The 13,080-nt window shown below is 38.3% G+C and overlaps 1 long non-coding RNA gene across 1 annotated transcript in view; it reads left to right on the top strand.

The window, feature by feature from the left end:
- LOC106635347 (uncharacterized) overlaps positions 1 to 13,080 on the top strand; it is a 57,709-nt gene that overhangs the window by 26,131 nt on the left and 18,498 nt on the right. Inside the window, exon 3 of the long non-coding RNA XR_010108815.1 lies at positions 10,755 to 10,836. This is a non-coding gene — a long non-coding RNA (uncharacterized LOC106635347). The remainder of the gene's footprint in view (positions 1 to 10,754; positions 10,837 to 13,080) is intronic.

The raw sequence follows: 13,080 nt of genomic DNA, 5'->3' as shown, positions 1-13,080 counted from the left end.
CTTCCCAAGCTCAGAGCCTGGTAGGAGAGGGATATTCCTGTGGGGAATGTCCCGGTGGCACATATTCTAAATGATTCTAAAATCTTGCCTGCAATAATGTATTCAGGAATATTAATGAATATTCCTAAGAGTTTAGAGGATAATGGCTCTTCCAGCAATATTTTTCTTAAATGGCCATTTTGCACCACTGTTTTTATTTAGCGTATTAGAGGCATCAAAGAAATCTCAAATTCTCTCCAGAGTTGTTTTCTTTTTCTCTATTCCTTTCTTTCCAAAGTCTGATTGCTTGTCAAACATGATTCTTCTTTAAGTTTCACTTTTGTTGGGTGATGACACATCTGCCTGGCATTACATTTCCAATTTATAATAAACAGTACTCAGGGAATTGGTAAATTTGGTACACTCAGAGCTGTTTTTCTGCTGGATCAGCCAAGGCTTTTGCTTTTGAACACGTGAGGTGCATTTCTAATGTCTAAATTTTAGGCCTGAACATTACATTCCAGGGTGATTACTACACATTAGAGAAGACTATATAAGCATGTAGTAATTTTTCATAATTTTTTTCTGATTACAAAATACATTCTCTTTTTAAATTTTTTGCAGTACTCTAAAAGCTCAAGGAAGAAAAGTTGAAATCATTCATAATTTCCCAACCCAGCAAAAGTGTCTGATAAGTGGCTATAAAATTGATTATAAGGATTTGTGTCTAAAAACATCAGTACCTCTGCATTCCCATCATTTTCCATTGTGAAACTTTAATATTTGGAGTTCTGTTACAATTGTGAGTGATTTTAAAGGTAGTAACAGAAAATTCACTGGTTTGGTCTTTAAACTAGATGTCAACCTATATTTTAAAACAAACCAATTTTATTCACATTTTTTTGTGTGTGTTTGTTTAGGGTTAAACATTTTTCTTAACTTCTGTTAGTTAATACCTAGGGCTACAAATAAACTCTGTATCATGAACATGCAGCTATTTGACTGATTGATCTTCCTTAAGATAACAGAAACTCTGAATGCTATTCTTGCTATTCCACACATTTCTGTGAGACCTCAGCAAGTTAATTATCTTCTTTGTGTGCTTAATCCTCTTAGAGCACAGCCCTCATCACTTCTGTATGCTATGCCATTCTATGAGGATGAATGTTTCTCTTTATCCTCTGTATATAGAAATGGAAAAAATAGAATTAAATACAAGAACAAGAAGCCTAAGTGTTTGTATCAAGCTAAGAAACATGGGTTCGATATCTGGACAATTCAATGTCTGCTTCAGTCTTTTTGTAGGTTTTAGAGCACAATTTTAATTTGAAAATAAGATTGGAAGTCAATATTCAAATGGTTTTCTTTTTAATTATTTTCCTAATCTATTCAAGCAAACTAACAAACATCAAAATAATACCATCTCTGCCATTAATTGCTACTTGGTGTGAGAATAACATGAATTTCAAAGTAACAAATGAAACTACAGATTTCTTTTCAGAACATTTCATATTAATTCATTAAAAGAACATTTGTGGAACACTGACACAGAGGAATAAGACACAGTATTTACTTGGAGTCTAGTGAACGAATCAGAGAAATATGCAATTATACTGTACTGAAAAATTATTTATTGAGTGCTACTGTATTCAGGTAATGTTTTAGAGACTGCAGATAAAGCAGTGAACAAAACATACAAAAAAAATTTCCACTTCCATGGAGTTTACATTTTAGAGAAGGCAGACAGACAGTAAATAAATAATCAAATAATATATATGGTGTGGCACACGGTGATGAAAGCTGCAGAGAAAAATAACAGGCTATAGGAAGTACCGTTGATAATGTCACATTTTAGCAAAGTCCTGAAGGAAATAAAGAAGGAAGCCATGTGGATATTTGCATGAAGAACATTTCAGGGGAAGATAAGAGCAAAGAGTCCAGCAAGGTTTGAGTGCCATAATCGACCTGGAAACTGGTAGGAGACGAAATGAGAAAGGCAAAGGGGACTAGATCATATAGGTCTTTGTGGGTGTTGTAAGGACTTTGGCTTTTACTTAAAGTGAGATTGTCAGAGGCACTCTCACCAGAGCTACTCCGTCTTGAATAGGGGCTAGGTAAAATAGGGCTGAGACCTACTGGGCTGCATTCCCAGGAGGTTAAGGCATTCTTAGTCACAGGATGCAATAAGAGGTCAGCACAAGATACAGGTCACAAGGACCTTGCTGATAAAAGCAGTTTGGAGAAAAGAAGCCAGCTAAAACCCACCAAAATCAAGATGGCGACAAAGTGACCTCTGGTCCCCATCATTGCTCATTATACACTAATTATAATGCATTAGCATACTAAAAGCCTCTCCTACCAGCACCATGACAGTTTACAAATGCCATGGCAACATCAGGAAGTTACCCTATATGGTCTAAAAAGGGGAGGAACCCTCAGTTGTGGGATCTGGGAATTGCCCTCCCCTTTCGCAGAAAACTCATGAATAATCCACCCCTTGTTTAGCATATAATCAAGAAATGACCATAAAAATGGGCAACCAGCAGCCCTCGGGGCTGTTCTTCCTATGGAGTAGACATTTTTTATTCCCTTACTTTCTTAATAGATTTGCTTTCACTTTATGGACTCGCCCTGAATTCTTTCTTGCTAGAGATCCAAGAACTCTCTCTGCGGGTCTGGATTGGGACCCTTTTCTGGTAACAACATGAGAAGCCAACTAGAGAATTTTGAACAAAAGAGTGAAGTGATCTGACTTTAACATAGGAACCCAGATTAGGAGGATATTAATATTCCTGAGGAGAGAGGATAGAAATCCAGACCAGGGTGGTAGCAGTGGAGGTGTTAAGAGGTGGTCAGATTCTAGGTATGTTTTGAGAGAAAAGCTGACAAAAGATGCTGATGGGTTTGATGTTGGCTGAAAGAGAGTCAAGATTTTTGGTCCAAGGAACATTACTTTTAATGAAAAATTGAGTTGATACTTTTACACTATGACATAGCCTATGCAATTGCTTTGACACTGAAGTCATAGATTTCTGCCAAAAAGGATTTATTTCCTGTATAAAACCTAATATATGCCACACTCCATGTCACTGGTTGGGACTGCCGTAACTGTCAATCAGATGAAGAACAAGAAACCCTTGTTCTATAATGATTATCAGGCTTCAATACTATCTCTACCAAGGGCTCCACCAGGTTATTATTTTTTTCTTTTTTTGAGATAGGATCTCACTGTGTCACCCAGGCTGGAGTGCAGTGGCCTGATCTCAGTTCCCTGCAGCCTACCCATCCCGGGCTCAAGTAATCCTCCCATCTCAGCCTCCTGAATAGCTGGGGTTGTAGGCATGCACCACCAGGCCCAGCTAATTTTTGTAGTTTTGTAGAGACAGGGTTTCACCATGTTGCCCAGGCTGGTCTTGAACTCCTGGACTGAAGCAATTCTCCCTCCTCAGCCTCCCAAAGTACTAGGATTACAGGCGTGAGCCACCGCACCCCACCCCTATCAGATATTTTGGATCTGTTCAAGGCATCATGTTGTTCCCCAGACCCTGAGACATATTTGAGAATGAGGCAAGTAAAAGTCCATCCCCATGTATTACATTACATAAATGTAATTCAAATGTTTGTTTGCATCATTCAAATGGTGCAATGTCCTTGCCGTCTTCTAGTGAGTCAGAGTCTTTCACTACGTAGAGTAAGAGAGGACTGTTGCCTAGGGAATATGATTTGACAGACCCTCCCTGTAGGCAAACCTTGTCTAACCATCCAGATATGATGAGGCCTCACTAACTCGGTTTCAGTCACAGCTCCAGCAGCTGCTTAAGGCTTTCCTTCCTCATGCCATGATTGGTTTGGAAATTGATTTGGGTTTAAGTTGGCAGGCCATGCTCTCTGTGGGCACGGGTAGCTGGGGACAGCAAAGGTAAAGGAAAGGAGGCAAGACTAACACCTCATTCACAGTTGTTCCTGAATATCAATCACCTTCTAGAGCTTCAGAAGTCATCACCAACTTTACGAGTTCTTTAAACAAAGGGCCCTGGAACACATCTCTTCTACTGCCATTGTCATACCTGGGTCCTAGGAGATATGATTCATTTAAGAAATACTTCCTGGGTATTTAAATTGATACTTACTATCCTGAGGCTAAAGATTCCATGGTGAGCAATGGCTCATCCAACATGACACTCACAGTCTGTCAGAAGGAACAAACAATAAACAAGTACATATGTTAATTCGATAATTTCCAAAAGCAGTAACGACTGTGAAAAACATAAAACAAGATGATGTGATAGAGTTCCTTTTGTGGGAGGGGAGAGGGGAGAGTGGAGAGGCTTCTTTAGACTGAATTAGCAGAGAGGTGACATTTGACATGAGCCTTGAAAGATGAGAAGGAATCTGTCATTTTAACTTAATAAGCATTTATTTAAAGTCTAGTGTGTGTAAACCTGGTGTTAGGTATTGGGAAGAGAGTACTGTGAGAAAAATACAGAGCGAAGAAGACATGGTCCCTGCCATCTGAAAACAATCTCCAGTGAGGAAGACACACATATGTGTTAGTAACCAAAATTCACAGAAGTGCTATAGGAGAGGTATAAACAAAGTATTGGAAGTAGGACGGAAAGAGAAAGATAGTTCTCTTTAAAGTATGTGAAGAGATTTGGGAGATGGGCTTGGCAATAAGAATAATGACTATTGAGCCCTCTCTATCATCAGCTACTGTGCTAATGGGATTTAAAGGAATTCTCTCACTTAATTTGGCCAACCCTAAAAGGCACATAGATGACCTGGGATTTGAGCCCAGTTCATCTAAGTATGGAATTCCTTCTTACAGAGATACTGCAGACCTTAAGATAATCTGCTTATTAGCTGTGTTTTTCTCTTTTCAACTCATTCTTTCTGTGTTATATATCAACTAGACAGCTCTCATCATTGTTTACTCTTTCTTTTTTGAGACAGGAGTCTGGCTGTGTCACCCAGGCTGTAGCGCAGTGACATGATCTCAGCTCACTGCAACCTCCTCCTCCCGAGTTCAAACGATTCTCATTCCTCAGCTCCCAAGTAGCTGGGATCACAGGGACCAGCTACCACGCCTGGCCATGTTTGTATTTTTAGAAGAGAGGGGTTTCACCATGTTGGCCAGGCTGGTCTCAAACTCCTGACCTCAAGTGATCCCCCTGCCTCAGCCTCCCAAATTGCTAGGATTACAGTCGTGAGCCACCGTGCCTGGCCTGTTTAGTCTTATTCATAGCATCATCCCCAAAATATGTGCACATAACAAAAACATTTGAAACTATGAGGGAAATCTTATAGTGCACCAAACTTGAGAATGCATAAGTTTTTTGTTTGTTTGTTTATTTGTTTGTTTGAGATGAAGTCTCAATCTTTCGTCCAGGCTGGAGTGCAGTGGCACAATCTCAGCTCACTGCAGCCTCCACCTCCTGGGTTCCAGCGATTCTCCTGCCTCAGCCTACCCGGTAGCTGGGATTACAGGCTTGCACCACCACGCCTGGCTAATTTTTGTAATTTTAGAAGAGAGGTGGTTTCACCATCTTGGCCAGGCTGATCTTGAACTCCTGACCTCAGGTGACCTGCCCTCCTTGGCCTCCCAAAGTACTAGGATTACAGACGTGAGCCACTGCACCCGGCAAGTTTTTAGAATAAAGTATATTACTTGGTTTACTGTTTAAGAGAATTGTATTTTATTTATTTAATCTAAAATTGATACCATAAAGTAAATGCATATGTTTAGACAAAAAGGGAAAGTGAATCACTTTTTAAATTCTTTCTGTAGACCATCAAGCTAAGTAAGTTACAGCAAGTCCATACATCCATAGAGTCCACAAAGGATCCATAGCCTGGGCAGGGGGCTACTGGGTAGAATTGGGGCTCTTCCTGGAAAGCTAATGTGAGAGTTTTGGACTCAGGAAAATGCTTTTTTGGGAAAACAATATTATAGTTTGTATAATTTTTATTTGGAAATAAATAACATTCCCTTTGCTTTCTTTTGTCTTTTATGAAACAGCAGTATTTTTATGACCCTGGAAATATGAGAATGTTGACATGTTGATTTGTTATTTTCTATCTGTAGTAGATGACAGATGATCCTAAAAGTTACACTCTGCTATTTTAGGCAGGGAGGCTGAGTTAAAATTAAAACAATATCAAATCTTAAAAAGTGAGACATGAAGTGTTAATTTTGAGGGTCACTGATTTAAATTTCCTTAGGTGCTGACTGTAATTCTTTTGAATCTTTTAAAATTTACATTTTCACAGAAATAAATTCAGGAACACAATTTGCATGCTTGGAAATTGATGACCACTTCTAAAAATTGGCCATTTCAGCAGAAAGAACATAAACTGAATAGATTATCTATTTGACTACCTCACTTATGTAAGATTTATTCTTTGAAGCTATGTTGGGAAGTTTTTTGTTTGTTTCCTTCCTTCCTTTTTCAAAACCTGGGCGGGGGGAAAGATGATATGCTGACTGACAAACAGGGGTATAGATTTGACTCTCACTTGGCAGTTAACCTAGATACTGTTTTGGGAATATATATATACTCCTCCACACATATACATACCATACATGTATACACACATGTACATACATACATTAGATTTGATATTATGGTATAGGAAATTAAAGAAATTTCCTACTATCCTTAAACATCTGGGCAGATATAGGCAAAAAGTTGCACTGATTAGAATTGGAGAGACAAGGCCTGGCACGGTGGCTCACGCTTGTAATCCCAGCACTTTGGGAGGCCGAGCTGGATGGATCATGAGGTCAGGAGATCGAGACCACCCTGGCTAACATAGTGAAACCCCATCTCTACTAAAAAATACAAAAAAAATAGCTGGGTGTGGTGGCACGCACCTGTAGTCCCAGCTACTTGGGAGGCTGAGTCAGGAGAATTGCTTGAACCCAGGAGACGGAGGTTGCAGTGAGCTGAGATCACGCCACTACACTCTAGCATAGGCGACAGAGCGAGACTCCATCTCAAAAAAAAAAAAAAAGAATCGGAGAGACATACAGATTACTTGGATTATGTGACTGATCCAGAATTAACCTACAGATAGTGACTTGGTCTTTAGTCACTGTAGCAGACTTTGAGTTTTTTTAAAAAGGCAATCGCAATGGTATCTCCTATCTATATGTTCCTCTATAACCTTGCCACTACCCAAGAGGTGAAGTCTGTGTCCCCTTCCTGGGCCATTGTGGCAGCTTCAAATAAGGTAAGTTCATAAAAATGGCATGCATATCCATTTGTTTTCATGGGGCATTCACTATGCAAACAGTGACTATGATGTGAAGTAGCCCAAAAAGTCCATAGAAAGACCCATGTGAAGAGGAACTGAGTCTCCTCATTACTGTCACAGTTGAGCTGACAGCTGACAGCACCAACTTGCCAAGGACATGAGTGAGCTGTATTGAAAGTGGACCCTCCAGCTTCCAGTCAAGCCAACCCAGTTGAGGCCACATGAAGATGAGCTACCCAGCTTAGCCCAGATTGCAGATTTTTGAGTAAAGTAAATGACTGTTGTTGTTTCAAGTCCCTGCGTTATGGCATAGTTTATTATAAGGCAATAGATAACTAATACAGTGACCTGATAATTGCATCAGAACATGACTTTGGAAAATAACTTTCCTTTAAATCCCTGAATGTGCCAACCAGGGAATATTAAGAAATTAAGTATTTCCTATGCAGGTAATATTATTGCAATCCCAGTATTTTGACAATGTTAAAGTGTTAAAGATAATTTTTAGCTATATTCTAAAACTTCCACCTGAAACCACTCCTGACAGCTACAGGACAATAGAAATCACCTAAAGTAAAAGAGATATATGGAGAAAAGGCCCAGAAAAAAATCTCCCCAGGAACCCTGGTTTTTGAGGGTTGTATAGAGAAGATGAAGTCAGCAAAGTTGGTATAAAAGAAACTGTGAAGTAAGCAGAATGAGCAGAGTTTGTGGTACCTAAGAATCCAAGGAAATAAAGTATTTCTTTTTTCTTTTTTTTCCCCTCAGAGATTCTTGTTATGAGGAAGAGAGTATTTTAAGGATGAGGCGTCTGTCAGAGCTGAGCATATTTTATTTTTATAAGAAGTGATAATTGAAAATTGGGATGTTGTATAGATAATACTGTATGTTAGTAGAATGAAGGTAAAATCAAATTGATTTTACATGTGAGGGATATTTTAAAAAGTAGTATATATACCTGCCATTTCAAAGTCTACAAGTATAGTTGAGAAATACATTTTATGCATCATGGCACAGCAGTGATATGGAGGAGAATATAATTAGACTTAGGAATATATTATAGCTCAAAGACAATTAAGAACTATCTAAGTAAGATGGTTGGAGGTGGGGCTAAAGATGTAGGAGTCAGCATAGCAGAGAACAGGATAGGAACAGAAGGATCGATGTGTGCAAGAAATCCATGTAGATAGATAGCAATGAAGCCATAGGTACTATAGTTACCACCAAGGATCAATATAGTAGCACAAAGGATAAAGATTTGCAGAGAATTGAAAAGCCTGTGGAAGATTACCTGATGAAAGATCTTTGAAGACATGGTAGATTTTTGTTCAAGTAGCTCAAAGAGTAAGGAAAGCCTTGAAAGAATTAAAACCTGAAATATTACAAAGAGATAATCAATGATATCCAAAAGTAGTCTGAGTTAGTGAGAAATGCGTTTTTCTAGAAACAGTTAATTTTAGCATTTCAACATCAAATATGTTTATCTGATATTACTAGAATTTTGTAATTCTATAGCTAGTGAACCATCAGGCTTGAGTAGTACCAGGCCAAAGAGTTGTTCTTTTTTATATAACATAGCTTTATATGATCCAAACTTTCCACATAATAATTCAACCCTTTATTTTAATTGTGCATATATAAGTTTTACAACCTTTCTATCTAGCCTTATTCCTATTTTTCCATTCACTTTAACTGTGAAAAAAATCAGAGAATATTAATTTTTCTAAGTCTTAAATTTTCCCATGTGTTCAATTCTTTTTTCTAGATGTCAGAACTAATCTTGTTGGCCTTAAGTTTAGCTCAGAACTGGGCTCTGATCCCATGACTTGTCTGGCCAAAGAAACTCCAAATCATTGGCTAACTTTCAAGAGATCAACAGATGTTCCTGCTAACATAGTTTGTTAGTCTCCTGAGTCTAAAGGCATCCAATGGAGGCAGAATTAACAACATACTAGATTTCCAAACCAAAGCCTGATGCCAAAGAGAAAATAAACAACTCCTAAGAATGTGAGAATGTGAAGAAACAAAAGTTGTTAAAGGCTTATCCATACAATATTTTCCTACCAGTTAAATTCTAACATCTGAGATACCCTATCATAGCTCCAGCAACCAAAGTGTCAATTCTCATCTGACACTGGCTTTTAGAATACTCACATCAATATACCTGAAAGCCATAATTGCTTGAATGATTCAGATGATAGCCTAATTATTGTATTGATTAAGCCATTTTGTTTTGATTGATTTGAAGTCATACATTTTTAGAGAGCATAAATTTTCTTTTGAAACAAGGGTGTAAGAGAAACCTTAGATTATTTGCTGCCTACCAACAAAAAACCTTCAGTGTTTGCAAAACTTACTGTACTATGCTACAGTGGGTAGTCAGCTGAATTGTAGGTTTTGTTGTTGTTTTACATATTTATCTTATTTATGAAATTCATATATTATCAGAATATATTTTTAGTATTACAAGCAATTATGTGGCACAAAGGTTTTAAGAACTAGCTGAAGGGTGCTGAAGAACAACATAAATGGGACCACATCTTTCTGAGTAGGTGGAAAATGAAAGATATATTTTGTTACCTAGGGTTTTCCATTGCCTCAAATGTCACTCTTATCTGTGACTCCAACTCTGTGTTTCATAACTCTGGGATATTTACTGCAGGTTAAATATAACCACCCACTAGAATTTCTTATAGTTATTTTTACCTTTTCCATCTAAAATAATCTTCTAAAATATAAGTACAGGTCAGGCATGGTGGCTCACGCCTGTAATCCCAGCACTTTGGGAGGCCAAGGTGGGCAGATCACAAGGTCAGGAGTTCAAGACCGGCCTGGCCAACATAGTGAAACCCTGTCTCTACTAAAAATACAAAAATTAGCCGGGCATGGTGTTGTGCGCCTATAGTCCCAGCTACTCAGGAGGCTAAGGCAAGGAAATCACTTGAACCCGGGAGGTGGAGGTTGCATAAGCCGAGATTGTGCCACTGCACTCCAGCCTGGGCAACAGAGCAAGACTGCATCTGAAAAACAATAATAATAAAATAAGTGCAGAACATCTTCACTTAAAGGTATAACCTATGTTACATAATTTTATACTTTATGATTAAATTTAATAATTTTAAATTGCTTTAATGATTTAAACTTTATATTGAACATTAATTCTAATTGCACAAAATGGCATATGGAATATAGATCACTTCTCTTCAAATAACTAATGTTAATCTGGGTGCTCTCATAAGCAGATGTCAAGACAGCATTAAACGGTCAAGTATTTTAATGCTGGTATAAAGTGAAATGGCTGTGTTAATAAAAAACAGGGAGGGAGCTAGAGAAGGCTGGGAGACAGATTAGACCAGGATGCAAGTCTGATCCTGGCAAAGGAGAGAAGAAAAGATTGGATAGTGGAAGACTGAATGGCAGCTGTCTACACTGCAGCATAGTCAACAGGACGTTCAGCAAAGCCATTGTTGAGTTCTGGAGCTAAAGTTGACTAACAAAGGAATTCTTTGTCTTCTTAGGAACTGATCTGCCTTACTATTTCCACAAAAACTAGTCATCAGCAAGAAGCTGCCTGTGGGGTGCACATTCTCAGGTCAAATGGTAAGGTGGGTTTGAAGTTCAATCCCTGGGCCCTCAGTTAACGTACTTTCCCAGTGTTACGGATGTGTTGGGCATAGTCTCATGGCTTCCACAACCACCAAGTCAGCATCTCCAAACTTGGCCTCCTTTCTGATTTCTGCTTCTAAGCTGGTTCAACCACCTACTGGAGAGCTCAATCTGAATGATCTTTTGACCCCTCAAGTTCAGTAATTCTGTGCATTCCAAAATGAGCATAGTAGTTCAGTCCTAACTCATACCACCATTATCTCAAATACCAAGGGAATTTTTTACCTCTTCTCTCCATTTTTTTTCCCAGATCCAAATAACTAGTGGATTCTTTTGATTCAATCTCTACCCCGTCTTTTCCTTCTGCCCCTTCTATGGGTTTTCAATGCACCTGCTCTAGTTTAGACTCTCACTACCTTTATGGCACATTGTCTGCACTATTGGCCTCTCTACAGGTGTCCCCACCTGCCAGCTCTCTCCTCTCTAATTCACTTAAAGTACTGTTGCCAGATTAATCCTTTTTGAAGGGCAGTGTGATTGTATTATTTCTGTTCTACAAAAAATCAGAGAAACCTTCGATGGCTCTCAATTTCTTACAAAATACACTTCTGTATCCATAGCTTGTCATTCAAGGGCCTCCATGACCTGGCTCCAGTCGAGCTTTTTAATTTTACCTCCTAAAATTCCTTTTACACACACTGATTTTAGTCTTCTGAGTTACAGCAGGAACACAATTATGCTCTGAACTTTCCTACCTTTGAGAGATTTCCTCAGAGACCTGCTTTTATTTTCTCAGTTAGTTCTATCTCTGTTACTTCCAGACCATCAACCACAGTCCAGCTCAAACGTTACTTTGAGATCTTTCACCAAATCCCCTAACCAGAAATACCCTATTAGCTGACATTTACTGGTATATAAGTTATACCTCCAGTTTATAATGAAATTCGTGTATGAGAATGTGGAAGAGTGCATATTATCAAACATGTATTGAAATTGGTAGTGTGAGGAAAAATGTAGTATTTGGCCCATGTAAATACTGAATACTGTAATGTAGCAGGAAGGCATATGTTCTGAATATGCAAACCTTTTAACCTTTAACCCTGAAAAATGGAAATTACAAATTTCAAAAGAAATGTTTTGTCGTCACTGAACACTGATATATAGCAGGAAGCTACCCAGCAAATTCACCAGTAATTGGAGATCGTATAATACAGTAAAGCAAATGCCACTACAGTATTTCAGTGAGTAGTTTAAATACCAAGCCACAATACGAACTAAATGTGGCTGAATTATTGTACAGATAGCCAAAGTACATACAGGAAAAAAATATTTCATTAAGAACCAGAAGTATAAAGCAAAGGCAAACAAATTTTAATGTCATATTTATGCATGAAGCAAGTATTTGTTGAATATTAGTACCTGACACAAGACCATAAAGATATAAATAAATACATTAGCTTGTATATGATGTTACAGCAATGCCTTTGTTACATTTAGCTATGTTTATCAGTCATAAATTTAAATATGGAATGTTTGAGGAATAACTTCAACACCACATTGGATCAGCTTTGTGGTCTGTAGGGTTTTTTTTATTATTTGTTTGTTTGTTTGCTTTTTGAGATGGAGTCTCGCTCTGTCGCCCAGGCTGGAGTGCAGTGGTGCCATCTTGGCTCACTGCAACCTCCGGCTCCCAGGTTCAAGAGATTCTCCTACCCCAGCCTCCCAAATAGCTGGGACTACAGGCACCCGCCACCGCGCCTGGCTAATTTTTTGTATTTTTAGTAGAGATGGGGTTTCACCATGTTGGCCAGGCTGGTCTCAAACTCCTAACCTCAGGTGATCCACCCGCCTGCCTTCCAAAGTGCTGGGATTACAGGAGTGAGCCACCGTGCCAGGCCTAAAAGTTTTGTTTTTTTTTGTTTTTTTTTTTTTAGTACAACACATTCTTGCTTGACTGAATATTGAACTGTTCCTCCATTCAAAAGCAAACATACTTTCTAAAAAATTTAAATCTCAGTTATGATAAGCTCACAACCAACATTAAACAGCTCACTGTCTTAAAAAAATTATCTTGTAAGGGATACATTTATCTCCGTGGGGCCATAAGTAAAGTTTTTTCATGAGTAAAAATTCTGAGACATCCTATCCTACCCTGCGTCTTACTATCACAAACTTGAAAAAGTACCTTTTTTCATTATGCTAATGCGTTTCTAATGAAAAAGAAACATTTCCTTTACA

This window comes from Pan paniscus, chromosome 10 (assembly GCF_029289425.2).
Source record: "Pan paniscus chromosome 10, NHGRI_mPanPan1-v2.0_pri, whole genome shotgun sequence".
Taxonomy (NCBI): domain Eukaryota; kingdom Metazoa; phylum Chordata; class Mammalia; order Primates; family Hominidae; genus Pan; species Pan paniscus.
Note: the sequence above shows the minus strand (reverse complement) of the source record. Positions and strands in the feature narration are given on the sequence as shown.